The following is a 24565-nucleotide window of genomic DNA, read 5'->3' as shown; positions in this document are numbered from 1 at the left end:
AATTTGCTGGACACCACCTCGGTGCCATCCGGATCTCGGCGCGTTCGAGTCACTGTACCGCAAGAGCGGGAGAAACTCAGCTGGACACGCCGTCTTTCGGCGCAGCATTGTAGGATGGCCACACCAGTGCAGCAACTTGCTGGACACCACCTCGGTGCCATCCGGATCTCGGCGCGTTGTGCTGCCTTCGGCCTATTCGCACATCGGTCCGCTACTGATGCCGCCTCACGTGCCAACGGATTTTCTACGCTTTTTGTAGCCCTATGCCGCATAACAGGTCATGTGACTTGTTTATAAAACTTTTCATTGGTTCATTTTACTTTTGGTTTCCTAAAGATGGAAGGCTTGGTCATATGACCTAAAAATAACACTTTTCATTGGTTTAGAACATTTTTTTTCCCAAACGATGAAAGCCCCACCTTGTTTCTGGATGTTTCAGACTGAAGCTGGCGTCAGCATGAGAGCACCACCATCTCGTGGCTCCGTCGTGGTCATTCCGCGAGCAATCATGGCAGCCGCTCCCCACCGGAAGCCTGCAGGAGTCGAGGGCCCCCAAGACTTTTGTAGAATCTTCACGGCTGAGGGGGCGCTTTCGAGAATGGAGCCCAAGCCCTAGCAGGCAAGCGTCCGAGTTCCAAGGTGTCCCAGGGCCATTTTAGTGGACCAGGCCCAAAACCGAAGAGCCGGCCGCCATTTTAAGAGTCCTGTGGCAGCCGCCTATCGCTGCACTGCAAGAGTGGGAGCAACTCAACTACATGGTGAGCGAGACGCTGTAGCCGCAAGAGCGGGCGCAACTCAGCTGGATGGCCGCCACCTGGGGAGGCCCGTTCACGCCGCCTCCCCCACGCCCCCCCCCCGGGCCGCCCCACGCCAATTTTCGGAGCAGCATTGTAGGATACCAAAACCAGTGCGGCAGTTTACTGGACATCACCTGGGTGCCATCCACATCTCAGCGCGTTCTGCTGCCTTGGGACTATTCGCACAACAGACCGCTACTGACGAGGCCTCCCCCCGCACCACCAGGGACGCCCCACGCTGTTTTTCTGAGCTGCATTGTAGGATCCCAAAAACCAGTGCGGCACCCAGGTGACATCACCTGGGTGCCGTCCAGAACTCAGCACGTTGTGCTGCCTTGGGACTATTCGCACAAAAGACAGCTTCTGACCATTGTTGCTTTTTTTTGTCAAAAATGTTTAAATGTTTTTACAGTTTTTGTTCTGTTTGTTATATTTAAAAGTTAATAAAGTTTTATAATCCTACTTTGTTGGAGTGCTATATATTTTTAAAAAATCGGGTGAATGGGGCCTTGAATCGGGTTATTGTCATGTGTGGGCTTTGCAAGTGTACTGCTACAGGATCGGACATTTCAAACTCAAATGCACGTTCTTTTTCTTTCCTTTCCGAAGCATGGAGCGCAATAGCAGGCAGAGAAAGGGTGATGCAAGTGTTGAACACTGCCTGGCCTGGCAAGTTGCTGGCAGTGCCCCCCCCCCCGCCCGCTCCTGAAAGAGGACACACACACACCGCTGCCCCGAGTACTTCACAGATCTTTAAAAGACCATGCGCTTGTTTATGAGGCTTAAATGGTTTATCACCCCTTCTAGAACCCCTGCATCGACCCTCTGACGTTTCCTGGAAGAATTACCACGTAACACAATACCAAGCCTTGTCAGCTGAAACCCCCGAGGAATCGTGGGGCATATTATCAAGGGGGTTTATCTCCGCTTTTTTGGCTTTAAAAGCCAAGAAAGCGGAGATAAAATTATCTCCCTATTACCAAGCTGTCGCTAACACCAGTTAGTGACAGCTAAAAGGAGATAGCGACCATCTTGGGCCCCGCTTTGCATGTCAGTGATATTTATCACTAATGACATGCAAAGTGGGCGTGCCAAGATGTTAGCGACTGGAAACAGTCCCTAACATCGCTATCTCCTATTACCAACTTTTGGAGATATTCGCGCTAAGCGTGAATATCTCCAAAAGCTAACGACTGCCCTGAGCAGTTCTTAGCCATGTTATCCAATGGGAGGTGGATAACATGGCTAAGAGCATTTGCTCAATAATGCATGAATATCGCTGACTTTTCAGCGATATTCATGCATTGCGGCCGTTTTTTATCGCATTTGCGATAAATCTTGCTAATAGCAAGGTTTATCTGCGATAAAAATCGCCGATGTGCGGCGATAATTTTTGTCTCTAAACAAGTTAGAGACAAAAATTATTGCTAGTTGTTGGTAATATGCCCCCGGGTTTTTGCTTGCAGAAATCGGGAGGCGGGAGACTAGCACTGAAATCAGTAGTCTCACGCCTGAATCGGGAGGGTTGGCATGTCTGGATTCTCTACAGCTGGGGCCATAAACTACATCCGCAGGGCTAGGTGATAGCCTGGGACCGGCCTGGCATCTAAAATGGCTGCCGTGCACGACAAAATTGTGGCATTGGAAAAAAGGCAAGATGGCGCAGACAATGTTTATCAATAAGGATTCATTTATAACAAAATATTTTATCGCACTGACAAATTGGCGGTCAACACTTCCTGATTTCCATCGAATCGAACGTTAACAGACGTCACGCAGCAAAAAAAAAAAAAGCTCACGCACAGCCGCTGGAAGACATGTATCAACATATATGAGCCTCCTCAGCCACCCTCAGAAAACATAAGGGATTAGGATACGTCTCCCGCACCCCCTTATACCTAGAAATTTAATTAAAACGAAGCACAAAATGGCGAATTCCCGTTTCGCTACCAGTTTGCGGCCCAGTTCGCGGCCCGTGAAGCGCTTCTACCGTGAAAAATATATTTTTTTTATTTTCCCCACGGGACCCTTTAATAACCCCACCAACATTCCTAGGGGGTCAAGAGGGGTATACCTTGCCCCCTTTCATTAAATTCCCCCTTCGTTTTTCACCTCTTCTTCTCTCTCGATCCTACCGAGAGATAAGATGGCGGCCGCTCCGGACTGTTTAGAATGTTGACAGACACCGGGGAGCCAATCAGCTTCGCATCGCAAAGTTCCGTTTCGCGAAAAGTAAGCGAACCGGAGCGCAGCCCGGAGCGCTGTTACAGATATATATCTTGTTTTGAACGTTAATTTCTCAAAATCCACTGGAGCACATATATTGAGACCTAGCAAAGGCACATCGGGCTAACAGTCCCTACAATTTTGCCAAGTTTCGTGCAAATCCATTCAGCCGTTCGAGCTAAAAGTGAGGCCAAAGGCCCTATGGAAATTAACATGGGAAAAACGCGTTTTGGGACCCCCCTTTTTTCTCGGCCCCTCCTTGACATAACCCCCCCAAATTTTTCAGGGGCTGCTCAGAAACAAAATGTGCCATTTTCCTGAAAATTTCAGCCGATTCCGTCCACAAACGCCAAAGTTATTAGACATAGAATTTTCAAAGTCCCATAGACAAAAAATCCTAACTATATATACCTACTGGCGAGACGCCAGTAGGTAATATATATATATATATATATATATTACCTACTGGCAGGTAATATATATATATATATATATATATATATATACATATATATATATATATATATATATATATATATATATATATATATATATATATATATATATATATATATATATATATATATTACCTACTGGCGCTCGCCAGTAGGTAGTTATAGTTAGGACCTATTTTCCATAGGAAATCCGCAACATTCTATTTGGAATAACTTTGGCGCCGGTTGACAAATCTTCGCAAAATTTTCAAACTTGGTCCTATCCTGAAAATCTTGGGGTGATTTGTGAAGTGGGGGCTGAGAAAAAAGGCGGTAGCAAAACATGTTTTCCCCATGCAATTTTCCATAGGTACCGTTCTTTGCGCCTACAGCTGGAACGGCTGAACGAAATTACACCAAATTTGGCAAAGTTGTAGTCCTCGGTTCAGACTCGTGCCTTTTGCTTATATGGTGTAAATTTGTTTAGTAGTTCCTGAGAAAATGACAATTAAATGTACATATATATCTATGGCCTCGGTGGATCCACGCATCTTGCACGGACTATAAACGCACCATCCCGATCACGCGCTGAATGCTGATTGGCTGTCAAGTGGTTGTCAACATTCGAATCCAGGAAGTGTTGGCAGCCATTTTGTGGCTGGGTAGAAGCGAGGATCTAGAAATTAGTGGAACAAGTGTTCAAAATTTATAACATGGGCAGGTAAGAAATATTTTGGCCCTCTAGACGTGCTGAGGAGGTCCCACAAGGACCCCTAGGGCTCCAAAATGTTTTTTTGTTTTTTAAATCGGATAAATGTGTGCTGGGTGCATGGATGCTCCGTAAAAAAAAAAACGAAGCGCAGGCTCCTGTGCTTGTTTAAAAATTAGCTATCTGGGAAGGACAAATCCCGTGGTCTAAAATATTGCATTTAAAGCGGGGGTTGAGAAAAAAGGGGGTCCCAAAACGTGCTTTCCCCATACAATTTTCCATAGGAACCATTAATTGCGGCTACAGCCCGAATGGTTGAACAGAATTATACCAAATTTGGCAAGGAGGTAGTCCTCGGTTCAGACTCGTGCCTTTTGCTTAAATGGTGTAAATCCGTTCAGTAGTTTCTGACAAAATTACAAGTAAAAGTACATATATATCTATGGCCTCGGTGGATGCGCGTATCCTGCGGGCACCCTAAGTGCACCGGCCCGATCACGCCCTGAATACTAATTGGCTGTCAAGCGGTTGTCAACATTCAAAACCAGAAATATTTTGACCCTATAAACATGCTCAGGGTGTCCCACAAGGACCCCTAGGGCCCTAAAAAAATATTTTTTCTATATATATTTTTTTTTTAACTGAGAACTGTGCGTTGGATGCATAGATAAACCGTAGTAAAAATAAAAATGAAGGGGGGCTCCTGTGCTTGTTTAAAAATTAGCTACCTGGGAGGGCCATATCCCGGGGTCTAAAATATTAAATTTGATGGGGGTTCCGAGGGGTCCTGTAGCCCTGGGACCGCTATTCCTCTGCGCTAGAAAATAAATGGGTGAGGAAGCACAAAGGTCTGTCTAAACCCGGGAATTACCACCCTCTGTGGCTTTTTGCATTTTGAGAGGGGGGCCACGTGGTTTCCATTCTGGAGCCGTCAAAAGCCTTGGGGAACACCACCTCCCAGGAGCGGCTCCTGCTGTGTTTCGTGGTGCCTACCTCTGGGACACTGCTGTTTGCTATGGCAGGGTGGAGTTGAGGTTCCCGCTGTGCCATAGCAAGGTTGAGGGCATATTACCAAGTGCCATTTCGATGCAATTTGTTTTTTAAAAATGCGGTGAAAATGATATTGCCCTATTTACTAGGCGATGCTAAGATGCATGCTAGCAGCAGGTTTGCTAAGGGCTCACTTTGTATCTCCAATGAGTTGCAATGTAGGTGTTTTCAGTGGCAAGGTTGGTGTTTCAATGAGGATTAAAAAAGGAAGAGCAAGGTATGACAATAGCGTTGTATTTACAAGGCGGCCCTAAATTTGAGGGCAGATAGGAAAACTCTCGCTAATTGCAATTTTAACGCCGTCCTTGTAAATATTCCCCAAAAGTTTTGTAATGTCGATAATACTGTCTCCCATTTAAATAGGCACAAAATATTTAGTGAAGTGCATTGTGAATCGTGAAGTAACACTGTCTAATTAAGATCGATAAAGAATTCGAAGAGTTGTGCACTTCTTTTGCAAGTAATGTGCATAGGGGCAGCTTTACAAGTTCCTCGCGTCACTATTGCATAACTTTTAACATGGGAAAAGTGCAGCAAAAGTGGTGCAAGGGGCTTGTAAATCTGCTACATAGTGTTCAGTCTTAGTTTGCTTTCGTTTCTGTCATGTAAAGGATCCTGAGTAAATATAAAGGTTTCTGTACAGCCAGTACCTTTCAACCCTACCCCCATTCTGCTTACCGCCTGTTACCATAGTAACAGTTCATGGAACACTTAAGTGAGCACACAGGTTACAAGTTCACCACATATTGTTGCTAATCGAAACAGTTACTGTGCTGGAGTTTTAAAAAAAATTCATAGGAACCGTTAATGATAGGTACAGAGTTTGGTAAAGAGTTGTAAAGAGTTAGCCTCAGTATTATACTTCTAGTTTTAAGCATCATTTCTATTTTTAATTGTAAGTATGATAATCACACTACATAATAGTGAAATGTTGTTAGAAAAAGAATACATATATACTTTTTTTAATGAACTTTTATGAAAACAACAATAAATAACTAGAAACATAACTTTAACATAACACTTTAATAAACAAAATGTAAAAATGAGTCCAATGGAAGGAGAGTAGGTAACCTGCAAAACAAAAATGAAAATAAGTGTTTAAAATTAGATCCATGTGACTGAATGAGGTCAAAGATCACAAATTAAGGTAACACTTGGCCATATTAGTTAATTTGCACGTCGGCAGTGCGCCTGATACATTCCACCTCTCTTATAATCCCGCGTTGAAGAGGTGTCTGTAAGGAAGTGCCTACTGCGTCAGATTTAAAGTATGGACTTACAGGTCTTTAAAATGATTCAGAGATGAGACCGAATTAGGTGAGAGATCACGTCATTATGCAGGACAATATTTTTAATTTCAAATGCATTTAATCGGCGGCATTGTGTATCTAGGCCGCTCTGCTTACCTTGTGTAAACACTGTGACCAACAGAGTTCACAACTTGAACTCAGCTTTGGTTCTACACTGGAGACTAATAAATGCAGTCTTGATTTTTTTATTGGCAGCGTCCATAACTTCAAAAGAGAAAGAGAAACAATGTAAGAGAGAGTGAGAGAGAGAAAGAGAGAAAAAACAACATTAAAAGTGTGAGAGAGAAAGTAATAGATGGAGCAGGTAATACTGGAGAAAATCTTTGTAGCTCTCGGTTTTGCCTTTGTTGTGTGTTGAAGCACTTGCCGGTTCATAGTGCACTCTCCAGTTTACTTATCTGAAAGATAGTATAGAGTTGACATGATTCACTCCCTGTGCTCTCCTACCCACCGCCAGGGGGCCACATAGAGGGACTTTCCAGTCTTCTAATAAGCTTCCAGACCCTCCCCTGCATGCATATCCTGGCTTCCAGCCATTTGGACACTTATTGGGAACTGGCATCCATACCCAATTCATGCCGGGTTTTGTGAAAGCCAGCCTGCTTATACTTGAAGCCAGCCTACTCATGCCTGTAACTCCATTACCCAGAATTTCCTGCTCACTGGTTTGTCTCCACCCCTGCAGGCCAAGGATGGGTGGAGGAATTCAGCTCAACTGTGGCTGGCTGCTGCTAGCCTGCTCCCACCTGATGCATATGATTACTTGGAGCTCTTTTAACCCCCAGCTACCTTCAGGCCAAGGTTGGTCATTGTAGCTGTGTACCAGTGAGACAAATCCTTGTTTCTAGTGCTCCCTGAGCTTTTGATGTTCCTTGATTCGTGAGCGATAGTTAATACTTGTTCCTTGATTCCTGAGCTATAGCTATTCCTTTTGCCTGAATTAGCACTGACTGCAGTGCTACCTTGTTTCCTGGGTTCCTCAGCTTTAGTTATTTCTTGTACCTGAATTAGCACTGCCTGCAGTGCTACCTTGTTTCCTGACTTCCCGAGCTATAGTTATTCTTTGTTCCTGTTCCTGGGCTTCAGCTATTTTCTAGTTCCTGATTTGCACTGCTTGCAGTGCTCTCTTGACTCCTTGTTTCCTGAGTTGTAGCTATGTGCTGTTTCCTTGAACCAGTACTGCCTACAGTACTACCTTGACTCCTGAGCTGTAGCTATGTCCTGTTTCTTGACCTAGCACTGCCTGCCATGCTGCCTTGACTCCTGGATCTTTAGTACTTTCCCTGTTCCTGAACTTTCACTGCCTGCAGTCCCACCTTGACTCCTAGAGTTTTAGTAATTCCCTGTTCCTGAACTGGCACTGCCTGCGGTATTGCCTTGAGTCCTGAAGCTTTGGTAATTCCCTGTTTCTGAACCAGTACTGTCTGCAGTGCTGCCTTGACTCCTGAGCCTTAGCTCACTTCTTGTTCTTGCCTCAGCACTGCCTTCTATGCTACTTTGTTTTCTTGAATTCTTAACCTGCACTATTCTAGTATACCCTTGTAGCCTTCCATTCTGTATATCCTTTTCCTGTACCTGCCTTTCTTCCCATTTCCTTGGTTCCAGTTCTAGTTTGCTGTCTTTCTATTCTGCTGTTTTACTTCTGTTACCTTGTATGTTTGTTACTTGCTTTCTGCCAAGCGTGCCCTGTGATCTCCTTTGTTTCCTGTTCAGCACTCCTCCTTGCTAGCTCCTTGTCTATTGTGCTTGTGTTTAGTTCTACCCCTTTGCTGTTACCACCTTGCGTATTCCTGTTTGATCGCCAGGATCCGTAGGCACAGCTGACTATCTAGGTGGTGTTTCTTGTTCACTGTGAGTATTGTTTTTGAGTTACATTTATAACATCACCATAGGTATAAGCTCCACAGACCCTGCCTTTGAATGCATAGCCTACATGTGGGTATTTGCAGTCAGTATCTGTAACAGCAATTGTGGTTAAGAAACTTACTGAGCATCAGTCTTCCCGTGTGGAGCTCCTGAGTGTTTTACCCCACACCCCCCTTTATTGTTAATGTTGTTTTATATATATGTCTTGCACATTCGTCCTGGGTGTAGTTATTCTGAATGCTTAATTGCATTGTGAGTACCCTTCCTTTCTGGGTCTTACCCTTCTTGTTCACTTGTACAGGCTTCCCCTTTGGATCCCTTTTTCTCCTCTGACTCCCTGTATGATCCTGGGCAGCACTGTACTCTTCCTGTGTAAGTTTTCTACCCAGTTCCTAGTCCTATCCCAAGTCCCTGACTGTGTTCCCCACATAGTCCCGGACAGTCCCTGACAGAATGACCAACCCACATTTCCAGGGTCACTTGTGACTTTTCTTTGCATTCAGTTAGCTACCACTTTTTTCTCAGAGCTCACCCAGTCGGCTCTTGCCAAGATGTTTAGTGTCAGATCCATTACCTAAGCAGCACAGTTCTACACAACATATTCAAAAGTCCTTGGACTCTAGAGATCGATTCATGGCAGAAAATAGACTTTTACGTGCTGAATATTATTCCCCGTGGTTGGCTGATCCTTCTATGTTAGATTTTCATTCAATCTGTAACCCTGATCCTCACCTGATGTCAGCCAGTGACCTACAGGATGAAAACAAATTTCTGCAAACCTTGTTAGCAGCAGAAAGACAAAATAGGGACATTTTTCTGAAGTTTGTAACTTAGAGACCCCCTGTCAAGACAATGTTTTCTTTGAAGACATTTTCCAGACACAGTATTTATCAGCATCTTACCAAACTGGTAGTTCAATGACCCCAGTTGAAGCATGCAGATGCATTTCACAACCTCTGTTTTCCATTCAGTTAATGTTACTCAGTCTTGTAGACCAGTAAATATCACAGTCCCGGATACTAAAGTGACCTTGTTAGACACCACATTCAAAGTAGACAATCAGTTTAACAAAAGAGAGAAAAGACCTACTAGAACACAGGTGGCTAATAGCCACTTTGAACAAAATCCAAGGTATAGCTCTGTTGCTTGTTGTGAAGTTGCCAAGTCTACTACTGTCCTTTTAGAGAAAGATCTGCAGTCTTCACAGGATATATGTACATCTAAGGTTCTTAAATTACAAGGAGAGAATACAATGTTTCAGTCTCTTTTAAACAACTATAACCCAGAGTTCAAGTGGGAATCTAAAACCCTGGTACAAGACTACTTTTCAGCTTCTATGTTTGCCGCCTTAGAAATGGAGAATGAAGCCTTGCGCTCTCTTTTGCGTTCCCCTCAGAGCTGGTCCAGTAATTGTGTAAATAATACTGTGGCTGATCACTCAGATTCCACTCAGAACAGTCATAGTACCATGTCTCAAAGTGCAGTTAAAGAAAGTATTTGTTTGAATTCTGAATTTAATTTTCTAACTCCTCTATTTTGTCTTCTAGTGCTAAATTACATCTAGGTGCTACATCTGAGATGTGGTCCTCCAGTTTTGAGGAACCCCAAATACAGGCAAAACACAAAACATCTCTTTGCTTTCATTTCCTGGTAGTGAGGTCAGATCTATCTCGGAGATAACCAATAGACAGGCCATTGACATACAGACACAACCTGAACCATTGACCCACATATTCCCTATGTGACAATGTCCTGTGACTCAGACCATGCTCTTGATTTAACTGTTGCAACTGAAGTCAACCTTCTTGCTGAGAAGAAACTAAATCCTCACCTCTTCTTTGCGGTTTTTGCCTTCAAGCACACCATATATTGAAAGGTCAGAAAATGATAGTACTGTATGCTCTGATGCACCTGTACCACCTTCTAATGCATAAGAAAATGAAAACATTTCCAAAGACCACGTGATCTCTTACCTGTTAACTCTAACTAAGACATGTGAACTGCCAAATGGTAAAGGGAGTCTGATCCTCACAGACGCTAAGACAAGTACTATTCTGAGCCATCCTGAAGAAAGAACTTCAGCGTCTTTTAATGTGCAAAGCAACTGTAAAGATTTCACTACTGACAACAAGGAATCTACTATTCAAGGGTTATCACCCTTTCCAGAATTTAAAGCCTATCATCCTTGTGCCCCTATGCCATCAGCTTGTCTGCTTTCAGAGTCTCCAGAATCCTCAGCTGGCCTGCCATCTGAATCTGAGCCTGCAGCCTACCTGCTATCTGAGCCCGAACCTGCAGCCTTTCTGCTATCAGTACCGGGGCCTCCAGACTATCTTCCTTCAGAGCCAGAGTCCTAAGCTGGCATATCTACGGAACTTCAGACAGCAGTCTGCCTGCCTACTGAGTCCAAACTTCTGGCCTGCCTGCTTACTGAGCCTCCAACCAATTCACCTATAGAGCCGGGCCTCCTAAAAGTCTGTTTATGGAGCCAGAGTTTCCAAAGAGCACGACTTCAGAGCCAGAACTTCCAGCCTGTCTGACTTCAGAGCCAGAGCTTCCAGCCTGTCTGACTTCAGCACCAGAGCTTCCAGCCTGTCTGACTTCAGCAACTGAGCTTCCAGGCTCCCTGTCTTGAGCAACCGAGCTTCCAGGGTCCCTGCCTTCAGCACCAGAGCTTCCAGGCTACCTGCCTTCAGCACCATGGCTTGCAGGCTCCCTGCCTTCAGCACCATGGCTTGCAGGGCCCCTGCCTTCTGGCCTTGAGCCTTTATCGTGCCTACTTTTTGACCCAGTGCTCCCAGTTTGCCAGCCTCCAGAGGTCTAAGTACGTATACATTCAGAGACTGAATCTCCAGAATCAGAGACAGAACTATCAACATGTAACCCTCAAGGGCCTGGGTCTCCTGCATACCTACTTCCAAAGGCTTCTGTATGTGAGTTTTCTCTATATTTTCCACTAGGGCCAGAACTTCAGGTCTGATTCCGGTCACCTTCTTTGTCTTCAGCCAGGTTGCCTTTGACCTCTGTGCCTCCTGCCAATCCGTTATCTGCTGTTGACCCTACAGCCAATCTGCCTTTGTTTTCGGAGAGCTACTCTAGCCTGCCATCATTTGGACTTCAAACACATTTAATGCAGGCTTTTAAGCCCCTGTCACTGGATTTGGACTCTTCAAGTTCTACCATCAATACTGCTGTTAATTTACAGACTATTAGCCTAGCCTCCAGAACATCACAATTTACCTTCAGTCCTCTGTTAGCGTGCACTGCATCTATGATATAAATGTACTTGATTCTTAGGAGCAAAGGCTTTGAATCCAGTTCCAGACTGGGAGACAATCTTTGGAGGGGGACTACTGTCACGATTTGCTCCCTGTGCTCTCATACCCACCACCAGGGGGCCACATAGTGGGACTTTCCAGTCTTCTAATAAGCTTCCAGACCCTCCCCTGCATGCAAATCCTGACTTCCAGCCATTTGGACACTTATTGGGAACTGACATCCATTCCCAATCCATGCCGGGTTTTGTGAAAGCCAGCCTGCTTATACTTGAAGCCAGCCTACTCATGCCTGAAACTCTATTACCCAAAATTCCCTGCTCACTGAAGTTGAAGTTAAAAGCATTTATTGAGCGCGCTAACACCAAGCGGTTTAATGGCGCTATGACCAGACCTAGAGAGAAAGGGAAGATGAAAAATTGAGAAAGAGATACGAACAGTTATTGCAAAGGAAAAGCTAAAGAATAGAGATGAGTTTTTAGGGCTTTGCATAAATCCATGTAACTTGGCAGGGACCGGATGGTGAGAGGAAGGGCGTTCCAGAAGCTGGGGGCAATAATGGAGAAGCGTAGGCCACCGTTTGTTTTCCTCTTAAAGCGAGGAACCACCAAGAGAGCTTGGGTTGAGGAGAGAAGGCTCCTGTTGGGGAGATAGGCCCGGATTTTAGAATTGACAAACCCAGGGGCAGTGCCTGCAAGGGCCATGAAAGTAAGGCAGCCCAGCTTGAAGAGGCAACGCTGGGAAATGGGGAGCCAGTGGAGAGATTTAAGGAGGGGGATAACGCGATGGTACTTGGGGAGTCTGTAGATGAGGCGTGCCGTCTGATTCTGAATGAGTTGGAGGCGACGGAGCTCATACGCCGGGATCCCTACATAAAGGCTATTGCCGTAGTCTAGGCGGGAGACAATCATGGCCATGATGATAAGTTTGAGGGCATCCGCAGAAAAAAAAACGGACATTTTGCGGATGATGCGGAGGGACAGAAAGCAGGACGAGACAACAGCGCCAATCTGAGGGCGCATTGTTAGGTCTTGGCTAATTAGGATACCCAAGGTTTTTGCTTTGGTGGAAGGTGAGGGAGGAAGACCGTGGGCCGGGGGCCAGAAAGCAGGGGACCAAGGGCTAGGGAAACTACCAGTGAGTATCAGTTCTGTTTTGTCCGGATTTAATTTTAGATGGTTATAGTTCATCCAGTCAAAGACGAAAGTGAGGACAGTGCAGAGGTTGGACCTGGAGTCGTGGGAAGGGGAAAGATTGAAGATGAGCTGGAGGTCGTCCACGTAATTGTAGACTGACACCTCCATATTTTGTAAGGCTGAAATGAGAGGGTGGATGTAAAGATTGAAAAGAAGAGAGGAGAGAGAAGAACCCTGGGGGACCCCACAAGTGACCGGGCAGGGAGGGGCAGCAAAGCCATCCAGGTGGACGGCTTGTGTCCGATCTCTTAGGAAAAAAGCAAGCCAGGCCAGAGAAGTCCCCCGGATGCCGGCGCCTCCGACACCATCGAGAAGGATGGAATGGTCGACTGTGTCGAAGGCGGCGGACAAATCAAGGAGGACCAAGGCCTGGAGCGAGTTGGTGTCCGCGCACTGCCTGAGCTCGTCCAGGACAGAGAGGACCACGGACTCCATCGAATGGACTGGGCGTAAACCGGCCTGATGAGAGGCCAGGAGATGGTCTCCACCCCTACAGGCCAAGGATGGGTGGAGGAATTCAGCTCAACAGTGGCTGGCTGCTGCTAGCATGCTCACACCTGATGTATATGATTACTGTGAGCTCTTTTAAGCCCCAGCTACCTTCAGGCCAAGGTTGGTTATTGTAGTTGTGTACCGGTGAGACCAATCTTTGTTTCCAGTACTCTCTGAGCTTTTCATATTCCTTGATTCCTGAGCTATAGTTAATCCTTGTTCCTTGATTCCTGGGCTATAGCTATTCATTTTGCCTGAATTAGCACTTCCTGCAGTGCTACCTTGTTTCCTGAGTTCCTCAGCTATAGCTATTTCTTGTACCTGAATTAGCACTGCCTGCAGTGCTATCTTGTTTCCTCAGTTCCTGAGCTATAGTTATTCTTTGTTTCTGTTCCTAGGCTTCAGCTATTTCTTTGTTCCTGATTTGCACTGCTTGCAGTGCTCTCTTGACTCCTTGTTTCCTGAGCTGTAGCTATGTCCTGTTTCCTTGAACCAGTACTTCCTGCACTGCTACCTTGACTCCTGAGCTGTAGCTATATCCTGTTTCTTGACCTAGCAATGCCTGCCGTGCTACCTTGACTCCTGGATCTTTAGTACTTTCCCTGTTCCAGAATTAGCACTGCCTGCAGTCCCGCCTTGACTCCTAGAGTTTTTGGTAATTCCCTGTTCCTGAACTGGCACTGCCTTGACTCCTGAAGCTTTAGTAATTCCCTATTTCTGAACCAGTACTGTCTGCAGTATTGCCTTGACTCCTGAGCCGTAGCTCACTTCTTGTTCCTGCCCCAGCACTGCCTTCTATGCTACTTTGTTTTCTTGAATCCTTAACCTGCACTATTCTAGTATACCCTTTTAGCCTTCCCTTCTGTATATCCCTTTTCAGTACCTGCCTTTCTCCCCATTTCCTTGGTTCCAGTTCTAGTTTTCTGTCTTTCTATTCTGCTGTCTTACTTCTGTTACCTTGAATGTTTGTTACCTGCTTTCTGCCAAGTGTGTCCTGTGATTTCCTTCTGTTTTCTGTTTAGCACTCCTCCTTGCTAGCTCCTTGTCTATTGTGCTTGTGTTTAGTTCTACACCTTCGCTTTTACTGCCCTGCGTGTTCCTGTTAGATCGTCAGGATCTGTGGGCACAGCTGACTACCTAGGTGGTGTTTCTTGTTCACTGTATTGTCTTTGAGTTACATTTATAACATCACCATAGGTATAAGCTGCACAGACCCTGCTTTGCATGCATATCCCACATGTGGATATTTGTATTCAGTATCTGTAACAGCAATTGTGGGTAAGAAACTTACTGAGCTTCAGTCTTCCCATGTGTAACTCCTAAATGTTTTACCCCACACCCCCTTTATTGTTAATGGTGTTTCATAGGCATGTCTTGCGCATTCGCCCTGGGTGTAGGTATTCTGAATGATAAATTGCCTTGTGAGTGCCCTTCCTTTCTGAGTCTTACCCATCTTGTTCACTTGTACAGGCTTCCCCTTTGGATCCCTTTTTCTCCTCTGACTCCCTGTATGATCCTGGGCAGCGCTGTACTCTTCCTGTGTAAGTTTTCTACCCAGTTCCTAGTCCTTGCCCAAGTCCCTGACTGTGTTCCCAATATAGTCCCGGACAGTCCCTGACAAGAGTTAGTATTAGTATACTACATACAACTGCAAAAGTATATTTTTGTCTAATGTCTTTATACACTTAGGAAACTGTATTTCATCAACTTCCACTGCAAGGAGGTGTTTGTGCGATGTTTTTCTTCCAAAGTACTATACCCCATGCACTCCCACTGCATAGCGGTAAGGTCTCATTACTGCATACCCAGACTGTTGCATCCCATTGACTCCCAGATTCTGGAGGTGAGTGCTTCTTCTTGCGCACTCAGGGGCAGATTAATAAATTCTTTGCGCCACTTTTGCATCAGTTTACCATGTTAAAAGTGATGCAAAAGTGGCGCAAGGGGATTGTAAATCTGCCTTTCAGACTGTTGCAACCTATCCATTTCCAGTGCCCAGAGGTAATTGTACATTCATATGCAGCTAAACTGCTGCACAGTACCCACTCTCTCCGCCCACAGGTGATTTCTGGTTGCTTCGAAAACAAGCTTCTTTGCTCACCTTGTGCCATTGGCGTGATTCAAAGAGGGTGCACCACGTGTCCAAGCAGCCTTCTCAGACATTGTTAAGTTTACCACGCATCATCACAGAATCCTCGAACGTTGAGCTTTGTAGGTGTTGGGGGAAGGGGACGCCAATCAGTGAAACACAACCTGTAAGATAAAACGGTAGTTAATATTGTGCATCATTTCTTTATCCAAGAGTGAGGAACTGAAAGAGTGACTGAAAAGAATATTTGCAGCTCACCTTTCTGTCACCGGTGTGTCTTTCACCACGTGCCGGGACATAATGCACCCTGAAGCTTTACATCTAAAAGATAGTAAAAGAAAGATGTTATGATTGGTAATTGTTACTATCTTAATGTGGAGTAGAATTACATCGCCCTTTCACACACCTTCCCTCCCGCATTTAAAAAACAACTACTTGTACAGTTCCAACTTGTTTAATAGGCTTTGATTTTTGAAAAATTACTGTAATAGTATTGTTCTTATTCGGTTGTGAAAGCAAGTGGTACACATGGTTTTGGTCATCACAAGCATCGGACATTTGACCGATTATAAAAATGTTTCTGCTATTGGTAATAAAATACAAATGCAATAAGATACGGTATATAGGACTGCGTAGGCCTAAATAGCTGCGTCGCCTTTTTGTATCCAGTCTTCTGCACCCCATCTACTCCCTCCGCTGCGCACCCAGGCCTCACTGCTCACCTTTTCGCGGAAATCTGGGCAATGTTGCGTTTTTGTTTTTTCCTGGAAGCGTAAGCGGAGTCGGCTGGACTGACATTTGCCAGTGCTGCGCGAGGCTCTAAACCATGATTTTGGAGCTATGAGCATGGTTCGGTTGTGATTTATATGCGAAATCAAGTGATTCGGGTGACAATCTTGTATTGACTCTATTTTCATTCATAGTTGCATACAGAAAAGATGGTGGTCATGACGCATTTCTGCGTATATGAATGTTTGTTTGACATTCAGTGGAGTGTTGTAGCTGTAGTAATACAGGGCAATGAGAGCTTTAGGTTGCAGTTTTTGACACATGAAGAGCAGCTAATCTATATATGTATGTGGTCATTCGGGTATACAGTCGAACTTGGTGCTGGAAATCAGTGTTCGAGGCTCGGATTCGTGTCCACATCCTGTTATTGAAGAGAAATGACGTAATCTACCCGTGCCTGAAAATGTACTGTAAATGCTCTGTTCATGTAAAGTGTTGATATAGTTTAGGGTTGACTAAGTGCTATATAAATATGCTAAAAAAATAAAATAAAAAAACGAAATAGAACACATTTATAAATCGAAGTTTTTGTTATTGGCAGAGGTAAGATGGCTGCATACAGCACAATATAATGTGGTAGGGCACAGGAGCAGCATTTTACAAACATAATAAGTACACTGACACAGATAGGTAGTTGAAGTGGGTACGGGCATGTGTGCTAAACTCCATTTTAATACGTTTCTGTTGGTAAGAAGTAGAATAGTAATCATGATATCATACACAGATATTCAATCATAAACAGTTTATAAATTCTGATGTACAAAGGAAGGAGCATTATATGTGAAATAATACACAAAAGATTCTATCGTAAAGGGTTTATGAGTTGTGGTACTCTGAGGGAGGGGCGGTTTGTCTAGAGCCTACGATGATGCGTGGTTCAAGCAGAACGCACTGCTAAAAATGTCTTTTGCCAACTGAATTTTTTTTTAATAAGGCCACGTGGCGATTATTTATGGTGCACTGAGTTAGTGGTGTGTGTGGTGCTCAGCGTGTGCTCAACCTGCAATGATGCGTGCTTCTAGCGGTCTGTACTCAAAATGATAATATGCCTCATTGCTGACATAAAACTGTTCACTCTTCTTTTCGATGATTTATGGTGCACTGAGTTAGTAGTATCTTTGGCGCTGAGCTTGTACGTATCCTGCGATAATGCATAATGCAGGGGCGTTGTACTGGGAGCAATTTTTTTTGCCTAGTGAATTTTGCTTTAATAAGGCAACGGGGAAATGACTTGTGATGACCTGAGTTAGTGGTACCGAAAGAACTCAGCGTGTGCGTATCCTGCGATGATTTGTGGTTCGGGGGGGTCGCAGTGGTGTAATGTCTCTTGCCTAATGGAATTCGTCATGTACAATCGTCATTCTACCTGAATGGTGAGCCCTCACAATGTAGATCAAAGGCAGTAGTCATCACTGACGTCAAGAAATTATTTTTGTCATATCTTTTAACAAAATCTGAGGACATAAAGTACAATTAACTCTACCTTAAAAAAACAAGGCCAAATTTCATGCTGTTCATAGTATAGATTCAAACTGAATTCAAGATGTGAACTCTGTTGTCCGCACTGTAAATCGAAGGCAGTAGTCAGCAGAGATATCGATGAATGATATTTGTCACTTATTTTAACAAAATCAGAACGCATACAGTACAATTGTCTCTGCATTAAATTAATCCAGGTTGAATTTCTTACTGTCCGTAGTATACATGCAAAGTTGACTTCAAGTTGTGAACCCTGCTATCCGTAGAGTACATCGAAGGCAGTAGTTGACACAGACATCGAGAGATGCTTTTTTTGTCACATACTTTAACAAAATCTGAGGACACAGTACTATTGTCTCTGCCTTAAAAAAATCGAGACAAATTTTATGTTGTCTGCAGTGCTTATGCGCCCCGGGTATCAAGTGGTAAACTCTTTTGATTGCAGTGTACATTTGAAAACAGAACTCAGTAAAGTCATTGAGGATTTTTTTTGTGGCATCCTTTCACAAAATAGTCTTTGCCTTACATAAATCAAGGATAACTTGAATGCTGTCCGTAGTGTAGATGGAAAGCTGAATTGAAGTTGTGAACCCTGCTGTCCGCAGTGTAGATCAAAGGCAGTAGTCGACACAAACATCAATGAATGCTATTTTGCCACAGTTAACAAAATCTGAGGACAGAGTACAATTGTCTCTGCCTTAAATAAATCGAGAATTAATGTAATGTTGTCTGTAGAGCTGATGCGCTTCTGGTATCAAGTAGTGAACTCAGTTGATCGCAGTGTACATTTGAAGGCAGTACTCAGTACAGACATTGAAGAATATTTTTTGTTGCATCATTTAACAAAATTGTATCTGCCTTATATAAATCAAGGCTAACTTCAATGCTGTCCATAGTGTACATGGAAAGCTGAATTCAAGTTGTGAACCTTGCTGCCCACAGTGTAGATCGAAGGCAGCAGTTGACACAGATATCGAGGAATGCTTTTTTGTCACATACTTTAACAAAATCTGACGACCTAGTACAATTGTCCCTGCCTTAAATAAATCAAGACTGAATTCAATGTTGTCTGTAGTGCTTATCCGCAACTGGTATCAAGTTGTAAACTCTATGACCGCACTGTAGATTGAAGGTAGTAGTCGGCACAGATATTTACGAAGTATTTTTGTCACTTATTTTTAAAAAGTCTTAACACCTAGAGTAGAATTGTCTCTGCCTTACATAAATCAAGGATAACTTCAATGCTGTCCATAGTGTAGATCCAAAGCTGAATTCAAGTTGTGAACCCTGCTGTCTGCCATGTACATCAAAGGCAGTAGTCGATACAAACATAAGTCTGTGGTGCTGTGGCGCTGAGTTTGCAATGGGCCTGTATCGAGGAGGCACGTGGTCATGGTGGCAGCCATGTGTCAAGGTGAGGACATTCACTGTGGTGGAGTCTCTTCACTTTGCAGAAGTGAACCACGCCCAAGGCATAGCCTAATTATTTATAGTCTTATGCTGATGTTGCGTACGTTGGACCAGCTCACTCCGCTTCTGCTTCAAGGGGGGAGGAGGGGTGGAAACACAGCTACATGACCGAAATATTCCCCAGTGTGATAATATGGTTGAGTCCACTATGCATTACACTATACGTATCAATAGTATATCTACACACGGAACAGTTTTGGGTTTCTATAGTGATTTGTGTATAGCAATTCACCGGTAGTCTTGGCATTGAGTAAATTATTGTTGATGTGCGAGTTCCTTCCCTTATACATAGTTGGTTGCCACATCTTTGAACATTGAGCTAGTGTGCTGTTGAGGGGATACATTATTTTGGGAAGGTCCATTGTCCTATTTTGCGCTGCCTGTGAAGTAGTAGAGGGGGAGGGGTTAGGAGGGGTGGTTGTATTGGTGGTGGCGCTGGGTATTCTGATTTTGTTTGGTGTTGGAAGTGTATAATTAGTACATCTATCACATATTACTCTTTAAATATGGGTGTGAGTTGGATGTAATTCACACAGTACATAGTCAACGTCCTTACACTAGTTACATGTTGATGATAATTTGTTAGTGGCAACTGGAACTATTGCCTGTTTTTTAGGTAGCATTGCAGATTTGGTTTCTTGTTGAAAATATGGTTAAGTGGTCAACATTATAATTAGGAATTGTCATTTAAAAAACCTTTCGAAATTCACTGAAAAACTATAGGTTTCAGGCAGGTTATAGTTAGGAATTATCATTTAAAAAACCTTTGAAATTCACTGACAAAACCATAGTGATGTCACTGACCATGTCATGAATGATGTAATATGTGACATCATCACCAGTGGATTGCGGGCGAGAGAGTTACAGTTAGTACAACTAACTATAGCTGTGGAATTTCAATGGTTTTATATGAGTGAAATCTCCAGCTAACTATAACACCCCTGAAACCTATGTTTTTTTCAATGAATTTTCAACGTTTTTAAAGGATAATTCCTAACTATAACTTACCTGAAAAATATGTTTTTTTAGTGAATATATATATATATATATATATATATATATATATATATATATATATATATATATATATATATATATATATATATATATATATATATATATATATATATATATATATATATATATATATATATATATATATATATATATTACCTACTGGCGGTCGCCAGTAGGTATATATAGTTAGGATTTTTTCTCTATGGGATTTTTGAAAATTCTATGTCTAATAACTTTGGCGTTTGTGGACGGAATTGGCTGACATTTTCAGGAAAATGGAACATTTTGTTTCTGAGCAGCCCCTGACAATTTGGGGGGGTTTCATCAAGGGGGGCCGAGAAAAAAGGGGGGTCCCAAAACGCGTTTTTCCAATGTTAATTTCCATAGGGCGGTTGGCCTCACTTTTAGCTCGAACGGCTGAATGGATTTGCACGAAACTTGGCAAAATTGTAGGGACTGTTAGCCCGATGTGCCTTTGCTAGGTCTCAATATATGTGCTCCAGTGGATTTTGAGTAATTTAGGTTCAAAAAAAGATATATATATGGGCGGAGCCTAACCACACATCTGATCTGATTGGCTGTCAGCACTTCATCCAAGAAGTGTTGGCAGCCATCTTGGGACCAATATACATGATAGCACCTCATTAAAAAGCATTGTAGTTAATAGAGGGTTTTAGGACTTTAGTTACATTATAAATCATTTGTTGATGGTACCATACTCGTTTTAGGAATTGTGGTGGGTTCTAAGGTGATTTTACCATGTGAAAAAACCTTCTGCTGTGATATCATGAATATTGTTTGAAAGAAAACTAATATCTCATGATTTTCCCACAGTGGTTTGGAAGGGGATCTATAAGCTAAACTGAAAGCATATTTTCTGTAAATTCACATTATCTTTCTCAGTCATGTGAAAATGAAGTCTGACATTCTCAGTAAAACATGTACATCCAACAAGGACAGAGACTGTCAGTTGATTCCTTTGTGTTCTACTGCAGCCTCCTAGAGTGTTCTAAAGAACAACTAGAGCGCTAACAGTCCTACTTATTACAAAGGTATGGCACACCTGAAGCCATCTTGATTGGAATAAAGTGGTAACTCTTAAAACATTTAATTTAAAAAGAAACAACATGAGGGGGTATATTTTGCCATAGAAAGTATGATTAGTGCTGCAGAATGAAAAATTAGGGCACATTTTGAGTGACTTCTCAAATCCTTTTCTATTTCATTAAAACATTCTGACATGCAGTCTCCCAAAATGGCCACCAGAGACAAAAGAGCCCAAATGTAGCCCAAATATCACCCAGATGTAGCCCAAGTATAGCCCAATGACAGAATGTCCCAGAGTGTTCTAAAGAACAACTAGAGCGCTAACAGTCCTACTTATTACAAAGGTATGGCACACCTGAAGCCATCTTGATTGGAATAAAGTGGTAACTCTTAAAACATTTAATTTAAAAAGAAACAACATGAGGGGGTATATTTTGCCATAGAAAGTATGATTAGTGCTGCAGAATGAAAAATTAGGGCACATTTTGAGTGACTTCTCAAATCCTTTTCTATTTCATTAAAACATTCTGACATGCAGTCTCCCAAAATGGCCACCAGAGACAAAAGAGCCCAAATGTAGCCCAAATATCACCCAGATGTAGCCCAAGTATAGCCCAATGACAGAATGTCCCAGAGTGTTCTAAAGAACAACTAGAGCGCTAACAGTCCTACTTATTACAAAGGTATAGCACACCTGGAGCCATCGTGATGGGAATAAAGTGGTAACTCTTAAAACATTTAATTTAAAAAGGAACAAAATGAGGGGGTATATTATGCAATAGAAGGTATTATTAGTGCTGCAGAAAGAGAAATGAGGGCACATTTTGAGTGACTTTTCAAATCCTCTTCTATTTCATTAAAAAATTCTGACATGCAGTCTCCCAAAATGGCCACCAGAGACAAAAGAGCCCAAATGTGGCCCAAATATCACCCAGATGTAGCCCAAGTATAGCCCAATGACAGAATGTCCCAGAGTGTTCTAAAGAACAACTAGAGCGCTAACAGTCCTACTTATTACAAAGGTATGGCACACCTGAAGCCATCTTGATTGGAATAAAGTGGTAACTCTTAAAACATTTAATTTAAAAAGGAACAAAATGAGGGGGTATATTTTGCCATATGAATTATGATTAGTGCTGCAGAAAGAAAAATTAGGGCACATTTTGAGTGACTTCTCAAACCCTCTTCAATTTCATTAAAAAATTCTGACATACAGTCTCCCAAGATGGCCACCAGAGACAAAAGAGCCTAAATGTAGCCCAAATATCACCCAGATGTACCCCAAGTATAGCCCAATGACAGAATGTCCCAGAGTGTTCTAAAGAACAACTAGAGCGCTAACAGTCTTACTTATGACAAAAGTATGGCACACCAGAAGCCATCTTGATTGGAATGAAGTGGTAAGTCTGAAAACACTCAATTTAAAAAGGAACAACATGAGGGGGTTAATTTTGCCATAGAAAGTATGATTAGTGCTTCAGAAAGAAAAATTAGGGATCATTTTGAGTGACTTCTCAAATCCTCTTCTATTTCATTAAAAGAAATTCTGACATGCAGACTGAAACGTGCACTTTGAATACCAGCAGCAGACGTCCCTGGTGAGCAGTAGCTTTACTACAGTGATCTAATGTGCAACTAGAGTGCTAACATTCAGAATTTATGGCAAATGTGTGACACATCTGAATGCCTTCTTGATGGAACCAAAGTAAACAAGCATTGAAAATGCAATAGATCTCGCCCTCGTTTAAGTTAAAGCCATTCTGTTTGTAATGAGGTGGCTTTTTAGCTTTGCTTTTATTAGTGTTTTTTCAACTTTCATGTAAATAACATGCATCTGTATGCATATAAGTATATGTATGCATGCATTTATGTTTGTATTTATATAGATATACAGATGATATATGTTTATATATGTATGTATATATATATATATTCACTGAAAAAACCATAGGCTATAGACCATATATAGTTAGGAATTAGCATTTACAAAACCTTGAAAATTCACTGAAAAAACCATAGGTTATAGACCATATATAGTTAGGAATTAGCATTTACAAAACCTTGAAAATTCACTGAAAAAACCATAGGTTATAGACCATATATAGTTAGGAATTCGCATTTACAAAACCTTATTTTACTCACACAAAACCATTGAAATTCCATATATAGTTAGTTGCACTAACTATATATCGCGCACCCGCAATCCACTGCTGATGATGTCACATATTACATCATTCATTACATGGTCAGTGACATCACTGATGACATCACTGATGACATCTCAAATGACATCACTGATGACATCTCAAATGACATCACTGATGACATCACTGATGACATCTCATTTGACATTACTGATCACATCACTGATGATATCATTCATGTGATAATACGATGAACCTCTTCAGACTCTAATATAACCTTAGATACAATCAGTGTAAACAGACACTCACAGACTGTCACTCATACATGGAGTTACTCACACACCTAGTCAGTCATGCAAAGAATCAATCACACCTCCATTTCCTCAACTATACAGTTATACAAACTTTACTTATTCAAACATATACTAACACATATTTACTCTCTTATACAATCCCTGATACAAGTTCACAATGATCCATACAGCCACTCACACATTCACTGGCTCTTATGCACAGTTATTTATATATGTCAACTCTCACATGTACTGTGTTTTACATATGTACTTACTTTGACATGTAGCACTGAGATATCCATTCACTCACCAATACACTCATGCACACAGTCAACCGACCATACAGCTGTTTCCACATGCACTTTTGAAACCATACATCTAGTGAATCAACTGCTCACACATCTATGCACAGAGTCATACACCTCCCAGCCACCCACACACACACTCAGTCTCCCATACAAATACTTGGGCAACCAATCAATAACCCATATAGTTACTCATATAGCTACTTATCAACACATGCAACGGTTTACAGAACAACAGACATAATGATGCACAAATTAAGACAGTTTAGTCACTAACCCATGCACTCAGTGAGACACATTTAATCACTCACTCATACAGTCAGTCATGCACCTACTAAATCCTTCATCCAGACACTTATACATCCACTCATTCTTCAATATGTAAGACATATTTTAACTTTACAGAAACATACAGTCACTGGATGTTGTCATCAGTGATGTCGTCAGTGATGTCATTTGAGATGTCATCAGTGATGTCATCAGTGATGTCACTGACCATGTCATGAATGATGTAATATGTGACATCATCAGCAGTGGATTGCGGGTGCGCGATATATAGTTAGTGCAACTAACTATA

This window comes from Lissotriton vulgaris, chromosome 4_1 (genome assembly GCF_964263255.1).
Source record: "Lissotriton vulgaris chromosome 4_1, aLisVul1.2, whole genome shotgun sequence".
Taxonomy (NCBI): domain Eukaryota; kingdom Metazoa; phylum Chordata; class Amphibia; order Caudata; family Salamandridae; genus Lissotriton; species Lissotriton vulgaris.
Note: the sequence above shows the minus strand (reverse complement) of the source record.